This window comes from Colobus angolensis, unplaced genomic scaffold, assembly GCF_000951035.1.
Source record: "Colobus angolensis palliatus isolate OR3802 unplaced genomic scaffold, Cang.pa_1.0 Scaffold113, whole genome shotgun sequence".
In the NCBI taxonomy this organism is placed as follows: Eukaryota; Metazoa; Chordata; class Mammalia; order Primates; family Cercopithecidae; genus Colobus; species Colobus angolensis.
Window position 1 is genome coordinate 4,234,555 of NW_012112364.1, and position 12,453 is coordinate 4,247,007.

Sequence of the window (12,453 nt, forward strand, 5' to 3'; positions counted from 1 at the left end):
AAAAAAAAAAAAAATCCCTGGGGGAAAGGATGCATATTTTTAAGAAGCATGGCTGAATGTATTATAAATTAATTTAAAAGTCAGTGACTTCTGAGTTATGCCTTAATAGGTATCGAGTTTCCGTTTTCCAAGAGGTCAAGAGTTGTGGAGCTGGAAGGTGGTGCTGGCCGCACGGCATCACGAGAGTGGGTTACAGCGCTGAGCCGCGCACCTCAGAATGGTTAGGATCCTAAGTTTCCTGTGTATGCTGCCACGATTTAAAAAAATTGAAAAAAAAAATCAGTGGCTCCTTGCCTTCTAAGAAATTTGTGAAGACTTGTCCCGAGGTAGGAATCCGGGCCTTCGTTATAACCCCAGGTGTCCTCTGGGCATCAGCCTCTCCCTAAGCCCTGAAGTTCCCTTTTCTGTGACCTCTAGGATGACAGCCTGAGAGAGTGGTTGGACAGCTGGTCCAATTCATTCAGGTAAAAGACTTCATTCGCTTTCAGTGTCAACTCTTTTTGCTTTGATGACTTAAGTTCACCTTTTCGGGTAACCTGTTTTTGTAGAGCTCATTTTTTGTTCTTAAGCTCCCTGAGCACTGTGCATTTTGTGAGCCAAATCATTAAAATATGACATTTGTTTTTTGGTTGTTTTTTTTTTTTTTTGGCCACAAGTAAATACACGTTTAAGCAATAGCTTCCTACAGCTCTTGAATTACGCAATATAAAAATACCAGTGTGTTTTAATTTTAGTTTTCTAGGTCATGTAATTAGAAAATGATTTCAATGAGAACGATGAAAAAACTGTAATATATCTTTTAATCTGTGAAACAAGAATGAGAAAGGTATTTCTCATCTCACTCTCCAAAAGTCCCAGGGCCTTGTGCCCGTCTGTGCCCTGGGCTGGCCTCACCACGGGTCAGTCCTGCTGAGTTTCCTGATGCCTGGCCCCGCCCATTCAGACTGGATTTCTCCAGATTCTCCCAGCATTCTAGAAAAAGCAAACGCTCATATTTAAAGAGTTCTTTTGTGTGTGGCAGACAGGGTTCTAAGGGTTCTATGTACACTAACACATAAGCCTCATGAGTGACTGGGGCTACAGAGGGGCACCACCATGCCCAGCTACTTTTTAATTTTTACTTTTGTAGAGATGGGGTCTGGCTTTATTGCCCAGGTTAGTCTAGAACTCCTGGCCTCAAGCAATCCTCCACTGTAATTACAGCTGAGAGCCACTGGGTCCGGCCTATTTGTAATCCATATTTCACAAACATGATGCTCAGGCACAGAGAAGTTAAGCAGCTTGCTGGGGGCCACACAGCCAGTGTGAGTCCAGCCTCCCCACTTTTCATTCAGATGTTATACCTCACCCCTTCCTCTGCTGGGTAGACTCCACTCCTTCTGCAAGAACCTTCAATCGCTTGCCCTACTCGAGTGTCCCCTGTAGGCTCGGGCCGGCGGCTTCCCTGTACCTCCAAGTTCTCACGCTCACCTCGTGGCGCTGGAACCTCGATGTTCACCTCCATCCCCCTGTTCCTGTGGGCCTGCGGAGGCTCCTGCTTTCCGTTGTTTGCATTCTAAGTGTCTAGCACAGGCTAGGCACGCAGGAGCTGAAGAAGTATTTGTTGAAAGCATGAAAGACCGCCTTGCACAGTACAAGCCCCGGCAGCAGGTGCGGGGCAGGGAGGACCTGTTTTTCATGGGTGCTCAGGGCAGTGGCTCTCATGCCTGAGCTGCCTGGGCCTCCGCTGGTCGGGCCTCCTTGAGCTCCCCAATCTCTGCGCTGTCTGTGGTCCCTTCTGCCCACCACTGCTTTAGGCACTTCTCTTGGTGATTTCGAAAACATGGAGAGAAAGCGGATCACAGGAAATTATAGAAAGAACAGGCCTGAGCAGGGTGCAGGGCTGAGGGTGGACTCCAAGTGAGGAATCGTCTTTATCATGAAGCCCTCACAAAAGTCAGGGTCCGGGTGTGCGAGTGGGCACAGGCAGTGCAGTCCCTGAGCGGCTCAGCCTCTGCTCTCAGAGCTGGTGTCCTGACAGTGACAGTCTGGACAGCCCTGCACAGAACCCCAGTCCCTCTCTCACTGACACACCTGGAGCTCTTAGGGACTCATGAGCACCCTGCCGTGCAGACCCTGTTCCAGACTGCGATGCTGCACGCCTGCCAGGGCACCTGCTGTGCTGTGAGGGCCATCCCGATGGCCCTGAGGCTCCCAGGTGTCTCCAGAGCCATGGCCCAGCACTCTCTGGCCACATCAGTTATGGCCTCCGAGTCCAGCTGCTGGCCCCTGTGTCTGGCTGCTGGCCCCCGCAGCGGGCCTGGGCAGTGACCACAGCTCTTAGTCACCGCTTGCACAAGTTCTGCTGGTTCTGCTCAGTCCAGCCCTCCCGCGCCCGGCGCTTTGCGGCTGCTTTCTTTCCAGGCCCCTCCAGTGCATCTAAACCTCTCTGTTGTCCGAAGGCCCTGGCTGTGGTCTCTGGGGGCTTGTGGGGAGATCGCTTGCTTCCTCAGTCCATGACTTGATGCCTCAACTATGCAATTCAGAATTATTTGTGTTTCGTGCGGTTGTTTCGGCTGTATCACGTTGCAGGCTCACATATAATTTGTTGGCCTTTTTCATTCCCCTGAGGTCTCTTTCAGTGTTTGTATTTTCCAAATACTTTATCTCCTTGCCATTAATAACTATGTTTGGGATTCTTGTTCTCCTTGGTGTAATAGTTTGCATTTTTTCCACATTGGACCTCCCTTTATTTACTGCCATTAATTATCGCCTTTTGCTATTTGCATCATCTTCTCCTCCTGAGTGGGAGTCTGATTTAGTTCAGCTAATGGACAGCCACCCACCCCAGGCTCCTCGAAGGGGAGGCAGTGTCAGAGGGAATTAACCCTACCGCGGAGCTGACAGCAGTCGGTCTTCTCCTGCCTGAGACAGGGCTGTTCCTCCAGGTCCTGCCCACACGGCCCATCACTGAAGCTGATGGAAGGACTTGGAGATAGGATCTGTGACGAAAACGTGAAATAACTGGGGCTGCTTCACTTGGAATGCCGTGTTCTTCCTGTGGGTGAGAAGTTATTACATCACAAAGAAAGACTAATTCTATGTCCCATCTCCTTTACAGAATGTAAATCAGTTAGTACTAGAATAAGGGGTGGCATTTAGATTTGAGAAAAAGCTTCCCCATAATTATCTTGAGGCGTGAGACAGGGACAAGGGAAGGTTTCCTGGGATGGGAAAGGGGAGTTCTCTTCCTGCAAGATCTTCAACAATCAAACAGAGATTCTTCTATCTGGAAGGGCCTAAATCTTCACCCCTTATACATGGGATCCGTAATACCTGTAGACTCTCAATATTTTCTGGCTTTGATTCCAAGCCTTTGGACATTGTTCTCAATATTATGCCTTTCTTCTATTCTGTGCTAACCATTTATCTCAGTATCTTTGGAGTCATTTTGATATAAGAACAAATGAGTCTCAATAGGTTTACAACAGGCATTTTAAAATAAGGAACCTTATTTGATCTTCAGGCATCTCACGTCAGACACTGAAGATGGTTTGCTTGTGTCTGCCATCTTGGGATCTCATGTCCCACATGAAACTGAGAGCATCAGTTGCTTCAGCCTGGGAGTCAGCTAACTCCCGGGAAGGATCTCAGCTGTGGGACAATGAGAACTGAATCCCTACACTGCTGGTTCTTCCTAAGTACTGCACCCCAGTGTCCAATAACCATGACAGTTAGTGCAGGAAAACTGGAGAACATAGATTATGTGTGCCTGAAACAGATTACGTGCTCAGTACATACATCGGTGACTCATGGGGATGATAACATGATGACGGAAATGATCCTAAGTCAGCTATTTTTCCTCTCTGTGTCTCCATATAGACATATTTATAGTTATATTCAGGACTTAATTATATATACATGCCTACCTCAGAGACGTTGTAGATTCCATTCCAGACCACTGCAATAAAGTTAATATTGAAATAAAGTGATTCACACAAGTTTTTTGGTTTCCCAGTGCCAAGAAAAGTTATGTTTACATTATACTGTAGTCTAACAACTGTGCAATGGCATTATGTCTTTTAAAAAGTATGTACTTTAGTTAATAGTTTATTGCTTAAAATGCTAATAATCGTCTAAGTCTTTAGCAAGTCCTAATCTTTTTGCTGGTGGAGGGTCTTGCCTTGATGTTGATGAGGGGGGTGGTGGTGGTTGCTGAAGGCTGGGGTGGCTGTGGCGATTTGTTAACATACAACAACAATGGCCAGGCACAGTGGCTCATGCCTGTAATCCCAACACCTTTGGGAGGCCAAGGCAGGCAGATCACTTGAGGTCAGGATTTCGAGACCAGCCTGGACAATATGGTGAAACCCCATATGTACTAAAAATACAAAAATTAGCCAGGCGTGGTGGCACGTGCCTGTAATCCTAGCTATTCAGGAGCCTGAGGCAGGAGAATCGCTTGAACTCAGGAGGCAGAGGTTGCAGTGAGCCGAGATCGCACCGTTGCGCTCCAGTCTCTTTGGAAATAAATTAGAAACCAGTAACAGACTCCATCTCAAAAAAAAAAAAAAAAAAGGCAACCAGAACTTCTTCCAAAATTGGAGTCAATGCTCTCACACTCTGCTGCTGCTTCATGATCTAAGTTTATGAAGTAGCCTGAATCCTTTGCTGTTCTTTCAACAATGTTCACAACATCTTCTTTGGACTAGACTCCATCTTAAGAAACCACTTTCTTTGCTTGTTCATGAGAAGCAACTCCTCATCCATTCAGCTTTGACCATGAAATGGCAGCAATTGTATCACGTCTATAGGTTCCACTTCTCATTCTCATTCTCTAGCTGTTTTCACCACATCTGCAGTTATTTCCTCCACAGAAGTCTTGAGCTCCTTGAAGTCATCCATGAGGGTTGGAACCAGCTTCTTCCAAACTCCTGTTAATGTTGATATTTTGGTTTCCTCCCACAAATCACAAATGCTCCTAAGGGTATGTCAAATGGTGAATCATTTCCAGAAGGTTTTCAATTTACTTTGCCCAGATCCATCAGAGGAATCACTGTCTGTGGCAGCTACGGCCTTACAAAATGTATTTCTTAAGTAATAAGACTTGAAAGTCAAAATTATTCCTTGATTCATGAGCTGCAGAATGGATGCTGTGTTAGCAGGCAGGAAACAATAGTCATCTCCTTGTACACCTCCCTCAGCGTTCTTTGGTGATCAGGTGCCTTATCAGTGAGCAGCAGTAATTTGAAAGGAATCTTTCATTCTGAGCAACAGGTCTTAGCAGTGGGCTTAACATAATTCAGTAAACCATGCTGCAAAAATACATGCTGTCACCCGGGCTTTGTTTTTCCGTCTCTAGAGCACAGACAGAGCAGATGTGGTATAATTCCTTAGGACCCCAGGATTTTCAGAATGGTAATTGAGCATTGGTTTCAACTTCAAGTCACCAGCTTCATAAGCCTTGAACGAGAGAGTCAGCCTGTCCTTTGAATCTTTGAAGCCAGGCATTGACTTCTCTCTAGCTAAGAAAGTCCTAGCTGGGGCCAGGCACGGTGGCTCACGTTTGTAATCCCATCACCTTGGGGGGCCAAGGCAGGCAGATCACGAGGTCAGGAGATCAAGACCATCCTGGCCAACGTGGTGAAACCCCATCTCTACTAAAAAGACAAAAAAATTAGCCAGGCATGGCGGTGCACACCTGTAGTCCCAGCTACTCAGAAGGCTGAGGCAGGAGAATTGCTTGAACCTGGGAGGTGGAGGCTGCAGTGAGCCAAGATTGTGCCACTGTACTCCAGCCTAGTGACAGACCTAGACTTTGTACAGAAAAAAAAAGCCCTAGCTGGCATCTTCTTCCAATAGAAGGCTGTTTTCATCTACATTGAAAATCTGTTGTTTCATGAAGACACCTGCCTCAGTGCTCTTAGCTAGATCTTCTGGAGAGCTTGCTGCAGCTTCGGCATCAGCACTTGCTGCTTCACCTTGTGCTTCTGTGTTAACAGAGCCAGCCTCTTTCCTTAAATCCCACGAACCAACATCTGTGAGCTTCACATTTGCTTCTTCAGCTTTCCCATGTCTCTGAGCCTTCACAGAATTGAAAAGAACTAGAGCTTTGCTCTGGGTTAGGCTTTGGCTTAAGGGACTGCTGTGGCTGGTTGGATCTTCTGTCCCGACCACTCAGACTTTCTCCATATCAGCAATCAGCTTGTTTCACTTTCTTATCATTTATGTGTTCACTGGAGCAGCACTTTTAATTTCCTTCAGGAACTTTTCCTTGCATTCACAACTTGGCTAATTGTTTCTCAAGAGGTCAAGCTTTTGGCCTATTTCAGCTTCTGACATGCCTTCCTAAGTTTAATCATTTCTAGTTTTTTTTATCTAAAGTAAGAGACAAAAGAGGTTTGAATATTCCCTTCAGAGACATGGTAAGGGACATAAAGGAAAGGAGAAAACAAAGCAATAACTGAAGAAGAAAAGTCTTCCTTTCCACAAGTATTAATTCTAATCCCCTCCCCCCAATTAACCTTATGCTTCTTGAGTCTTGAAGAAACACCAGGATCCCACTTTTTCTCTCAGGATCTCGGGATTAGTTTTAGTGACATCAGCATAACACATTCATTTGCAGAAAGATGCAAACTGAACCAAAAAGCGACAGGCAGGTGTCTCAAAGGTTTTGAGGTTTGTTTAGCCAAGGGTGAGGATGTGCCCAGGGGAAAATCACACTTCAGTATTGCAGGAAAGGGATCCCAATCTAGACTCCAGAGAGGGTTCTTGGATCTTGTGTAAGAAAGAATCAAAGGTGAGTCTGTAGAGTATAGTGAAACAAGTTTGTTAGGAAAATACAGGAATAAAGGAATGGCTGGCTACTCCATTGACAGAGCTTCTTGAGGGTTGCTAGTTGCCCATTTTTAAAAATTATTTCTTGATGATATGCTAAACAAGGGGTGGATCATTTATGTCCCCCTCTTTTAGACCAGATAAGGTAACTTCCTGACGTTGCCATGGCATTTGTAAACTGTTATGGCACTAATAGGAGTGTAGCAGTGAGAACGACCAGAGGTCACTCTTGTCACCATCTTGGTTTTGGTGGGTTTTAGCAGACCTCTTTACTGCAAACTGTTTTATCAACAAGGTCTTTAGGACCTATGTTTTGTGCTAACCTCTTATCTTATCCTGTGACTTAGAATGTCTTAACCGTGTGGGAATACAGCCCAGTAGGTCTCAGCCTCATTTTACCCAGTTCCTATGTAAGATAGAGTTGCTGCTGGGCACGATGGTTCACGCCTGTAATCCCAGTACTTAGGAAGGTCGAGGTGGGTGGATCACAAGGTCAGGAGATCGAGACCATCCTAGCTAACACAGTGAAACCCTGTCTCTAATAAAAATACAAAAAAAATTAGCTGGGCATAGTGGCAGGTACCTGTAGTCCCAGCTACTTGGGAGACTGAGACAGGAGAATGGCGTGAACCTGGGAGGCAGAGCTTGCAGTGAGTTGAGATCGCGCCACTGCACTCCAGCCTGGGTGACAGAGCGAGACTCCGTCTCAAAAAAAAAAAAAATAGAGTTGCTCTGGTTCAAAGGCCTGTGACATTTCTCCCCCCCACCCTTTTATAAGAGAACTTTTAATCCTAAGGGTTGCGGAGGGATAAAGATCCATCTTCTGTAACTTCTTGAGGCTGAAAAGGGGCAATGCTGTTCCTGCCCAACCATTAGAGTCTCTTGTATTCAGGGTAGAGCTCAGTCAGAAAGCGTCAGTATGGCGAGTGCCATTCAACATTCTTGAGTTCTGACAAAAGGTTATATCTGGAAGATTAACAGGCGTTCAATTTAAGACAACATTTCATAAGCTTATTCTGGATTCCTACACAAAGAGTGCAACAGCAATATATTTCACAATAATAAAGCAAAATAAGTAAAGTTATTTCAAGTAAACAAAATAAGAATGCTTTCCATGAACTGAATAGCTGCTGGAATCAAGCTGATATGGGGTTGCTAGTCAATTCTAATACATGTCCAGATTTAGAATACTGATACAGATTTCTACATTACCCATCTCTCTTGTTCTGAGCAGCAGTCAGAGCTCACTGGTTGGTTCATAGGAATAAACAGAGTTAGCCTAAATTGCAGAAACAAACTTTAAAAACAATTGATGAGCCTAGAATCTAATAATAGATGTTCCATAGTTCTTGAAACATAATAGCTCTCTCTCCAGTTTCCTATTTTTACTAAAGACAAATCATGGTAAGAATGATTTGCCTTATTACACTTGGCATGACTATTTGTATAAAGTGCAGCAAGAATAATTATTTTTCACATGAACTGTTTTTAAATTGGCTTTGATGGAACTCTGTTCCATAGAAGGAATTTTAGATGAGACTTTTTAGAGCTGAGCCCTGCCATCAGTTTGTACCCTCAGATACCTATGAGTTGGGTAAATTCCTCTCCCCTTGAGGTTCCAAGATAACCTGGGGCTCCTGGACCTATTAGAAAGTGACATTCTTTACTTACCACAGGTCAGAAACCCTGCACAGGGACTGCATAGGCAAGGTATAAGGCATTTCCCCAAGGGGCTTTTATTGGCTTTACAAATCAAGTTTGATTCCTTAAAGGAAAGCATGCCATTCCAGTCAAAGCCTTGGTAAAATAACCAGTTTTTCCAATTGTCCTGTTACAAAAGAAAACAGATTCTTATTGCACTTACACAAGTAATTATTTGCCATAAATTAAGAATACTCACAAATAATTTCCAAATTCTGGAGAAATCAGGTAGAGAGAAACAAATATTCTCCAAATTTGTTCACAGGAGTGTACTTTACTCAATTGTTAAAAACTGTAAATAGCTTCTGTTAGTTCAGTCTATGCAATTAACTCCTGTTCTGGTATTCATGAACATTCCACTTCTCCATGAGAGTTCTGAAAATTGTTTCCTCTAATGTCACAATTTTTGAAGTTATCAGAAACCTGCATTTAAGAACAGCTGTCAAAGCCCTGTATTTGATTATAAACCACCATCTAAAGAGGAACAAAACAAGACAACACTTGTTTGTGGATGACAAAATGTCTTAGGACAGCCACAGTTAAAAACATGATTGACAAATTTTGTTACCTCTGGGGCATACAATGATTTTATGTAACAATTATAATTATTAATAACATACAGTAAGCCATATTAGAATCATAGGAGTTTCTCATAATTTTTGGACACATACCAGTAACATATTTATTTATACAAATACAGCCCAAAGAAAACCAAACACCATTTTATATTTGACGGTGCTGCTTATATGATTTTTTTTAACCAAATAAGCCAAATGTCACTGTTGCTTTAATGCATTATTGATGTCAAATCCCATTCTTAATAAAACCTTATAGACATATCTACCCAGTTTTACTGTTTGACCATAAGGTAAGATTCTCATAAACCTTTCATAACCCTTTACAATTTTGGTTAAAGAGCAGCTCATAAGCAGGATTTTGCTCCAAGAAAAACCTGCTGTGCTTTTATTCCAATGTTTAATTTATGGAAAAAACTGAATAGTACCCCTTTAATTTTAGCCAATATATTCACACACAGAATTTCTTGTACAAGATTAATTTTTCACAAACCTTCCACAACTTGCTTAAACCTTTGGCTTTATCCTAACTTAAAACAATTCTTTAACCCTTTTATATAGGCAAGAAAATCCACATTCCCATGACTTCTTATAATCTTTTGCTAAAAGTACATTCTACTTTCCTTACATACCCTGCATGTAAAACTGTTTTTTTTTTCAGTAGTTTCAAATACATGCCACACTGTTAACTCTTAGCAACTTTTTCTTTTGATGAAAACTTCGGTAAGTTTGGGATGCTAATGAAGTACTAGGTGTGGAGCCTAGCCCAGGACACACCAGGCAGAAGTGCAGATAAGGATTGACTCTTTCCAGCATAGCTGGGGGGCCTGCCTAACACCACATGTCCCCAGGCCTTATCTGGAATATAATGCTCCAAAGCAGGTGAACTGAACAATTTTCAAAAGCCAAAGAAGCAGTTTATGACCTTAAAGCATTTAGTAAACTTAATATCTGACCTGCATAATTTACACCAAATGTTTACATTATTGAAGATATTTTTATTTTACCAATAATCTTTAAAACTCTATTTCCCAAAGATTACTTAAGTCACATGAACTAAATAAAAGGCATTACGCTTTTTACTTTTCTCACAAAATATTCTGTTGAATATTGCTAAACAAATTAATCAAAGCTCTTTGAGATATAAACATCACACACACAACATATATAAATACATAGAAGATAAAGGACTTATTCCCTAAGCCAGGAATTGAACTCTGAACTTGGGCTGCCATTGGGAAAAGAGAAAGCACGTTCACATGGTTATAAGGTCAAACTCCCAAGGACATGACTGACCAGTTTCCTGGGCTATCTTGAAAAGCAGGTTTACAGGTGTCCTAAGCCTGTGTTCTATCCTAAGGTGCACCTCTCCAGGACAGAACAATACAGAAAGACCTACGAACCACATCAGCTTCGCTACAGCTTACGACTAGCCTCACAAAATCTTTTTCTCATTGATCAAAACTTTGTGGGAGATAAACGATTTTTACCATTCATCCAACTAGTTGGCACAGAGAGAGAGACAAAAAGCAAGGGAGAAAAGCATTGCTTGTGGCAGGGTGGGGAAGGTGAGGCACTCAGGAAGGCCAGAGAAAGGCCCACCCATGCAGCAGCCCTGAAAAGTTCAAGTGGTCTCTTGTCAATAGCAAAGAGATCTTTTCCAGGAGTTCCATCAGCTCTCAAGTTTCCCCTTTTTGGGGAGGAAAAAGCTCCCCATGTTCCATGATCCTGTATATGCCTAACCCTGTCACCCGTAGCCATCAGCAAAGAGTGAAAGGTGATTAATCCAAAGAGAATAGAGGTTAGCATCCCATAGTGCCAACCCCATTCTTAGCCAACAGGGATTTTAGTGAGAGGGATTTTACGGAGAGGGGCCTCTAACCCTCCTAAGTTGGTCCTCTATTCCAAGGTCAGTCAAGCATCCTTTCCTTTTATTAAGAGAGGCCTCTAACCCAGTCTGTCTTAGGAGAGACTCTAACCCCCTAAGTTGGGCCTCTAACCCAATTCCATTCTTTTCCCAAGTATCCTACCGCTTACCTGAAGTCGACTGATCAGTTCTGCAGTCTGTTTTCTGTGGAAAGGGGGGTTTCCTCAGTATCTTCCCTTACGTGATTCATCAGAAAGATGTTATCGGACCACTTACCCAAAGTTAGCTGTTGGGTTGGGGGGTTCCACACTATAGTTGCTTCTGTGGTCGCCAGAAAGATGTTACAAGGAAAGGGGTACCAATCCAGACCCCAGCGAGGGTTCTTGGATCTCAAGCAAGAAATAATTCAGGGTAAGTCTGTAGAATAAAGTGAACGCAAGTGTATTAGGAAAATCAAGGAATAAAAGAATGGCTACTCCACAGACAGCACTCCTGAGGGATGCTGGTTGCCTATTTTCACGGTTATGTCTTAATGATATGCTAAACAAGGGGTGGATTATTCATGTCCTCCCCTTTTAGACCCTATAGGGTAACTTCCCGATCTTGCCGTGGCATTTGTAAACTGTTATGGCACTAAGAGGAGTGCAGCAGTGAGGACGACCAGAGGTCACTCTCGTCACCATCTTGGTTTTGGTGGGTTTTGGCCAGCTTCTTTACAGCAACCCATTTTATCAGCAAGGTCTTTATGACCTGTGTGTCTTGTGCTGACCTCCTATCTCATCCTGTGACTTAGAATGGCTTAATCATCTGGGAATGCAGCCCAATAGGTCTCAGCCTCATTTTACCCAGCTCGTGTTTAAGATGGAGTTGCTCTGGTGCACACATCTCTGACAACAGGGGCATCTGTGACCTCTGCTTTTCCTAGAGGGGGCTTTGTGAACTTCAGTATTTAAAGGGGAAAGAGCAAGCAGGAGGGGGAAAAGGGAAGAGTGGAGGCAGTGAGGCCAATGCTTACACCTGTGCAGCTCTGTCTAGCTTCAGTAAATCTACATTTCACATGTGAAAAGATGGCATAGAGGAGAATGTCAACTGTGCATTACCTCCAGCTCAGTAAATCTGCATTGTACGGAAGATAAAGCAAGCTTGTGAAAAGAGGGAGCAGAGGGAATGAGGCTGTGAAGCCAGGTTGTGAAATTATAGCTGTTTGGGAAAACATTGTCAGTGACTCAGTTCCTAAGCTTAACTTTCCCTTCGGCATAGTGAGTTTGGGTCCTGTTCTACTTTTCTTTCACCCAACACGACAGTCACGAGGGAGCTGTTGCCTTTTAGTTCTAGGCCTTTCGAGACCACCAGGGGTGCATTCTCTCACATCTGATCATCGGATCTGGGGATTCTTGCATTTTTCCGGGTGGCTTCTCCCTCAACTTTATGCTTAGACGTTGCCTCTAGTTGGCCCATTTATTAACCTAGTTGCCTCTCAGTGCATTTATGTGT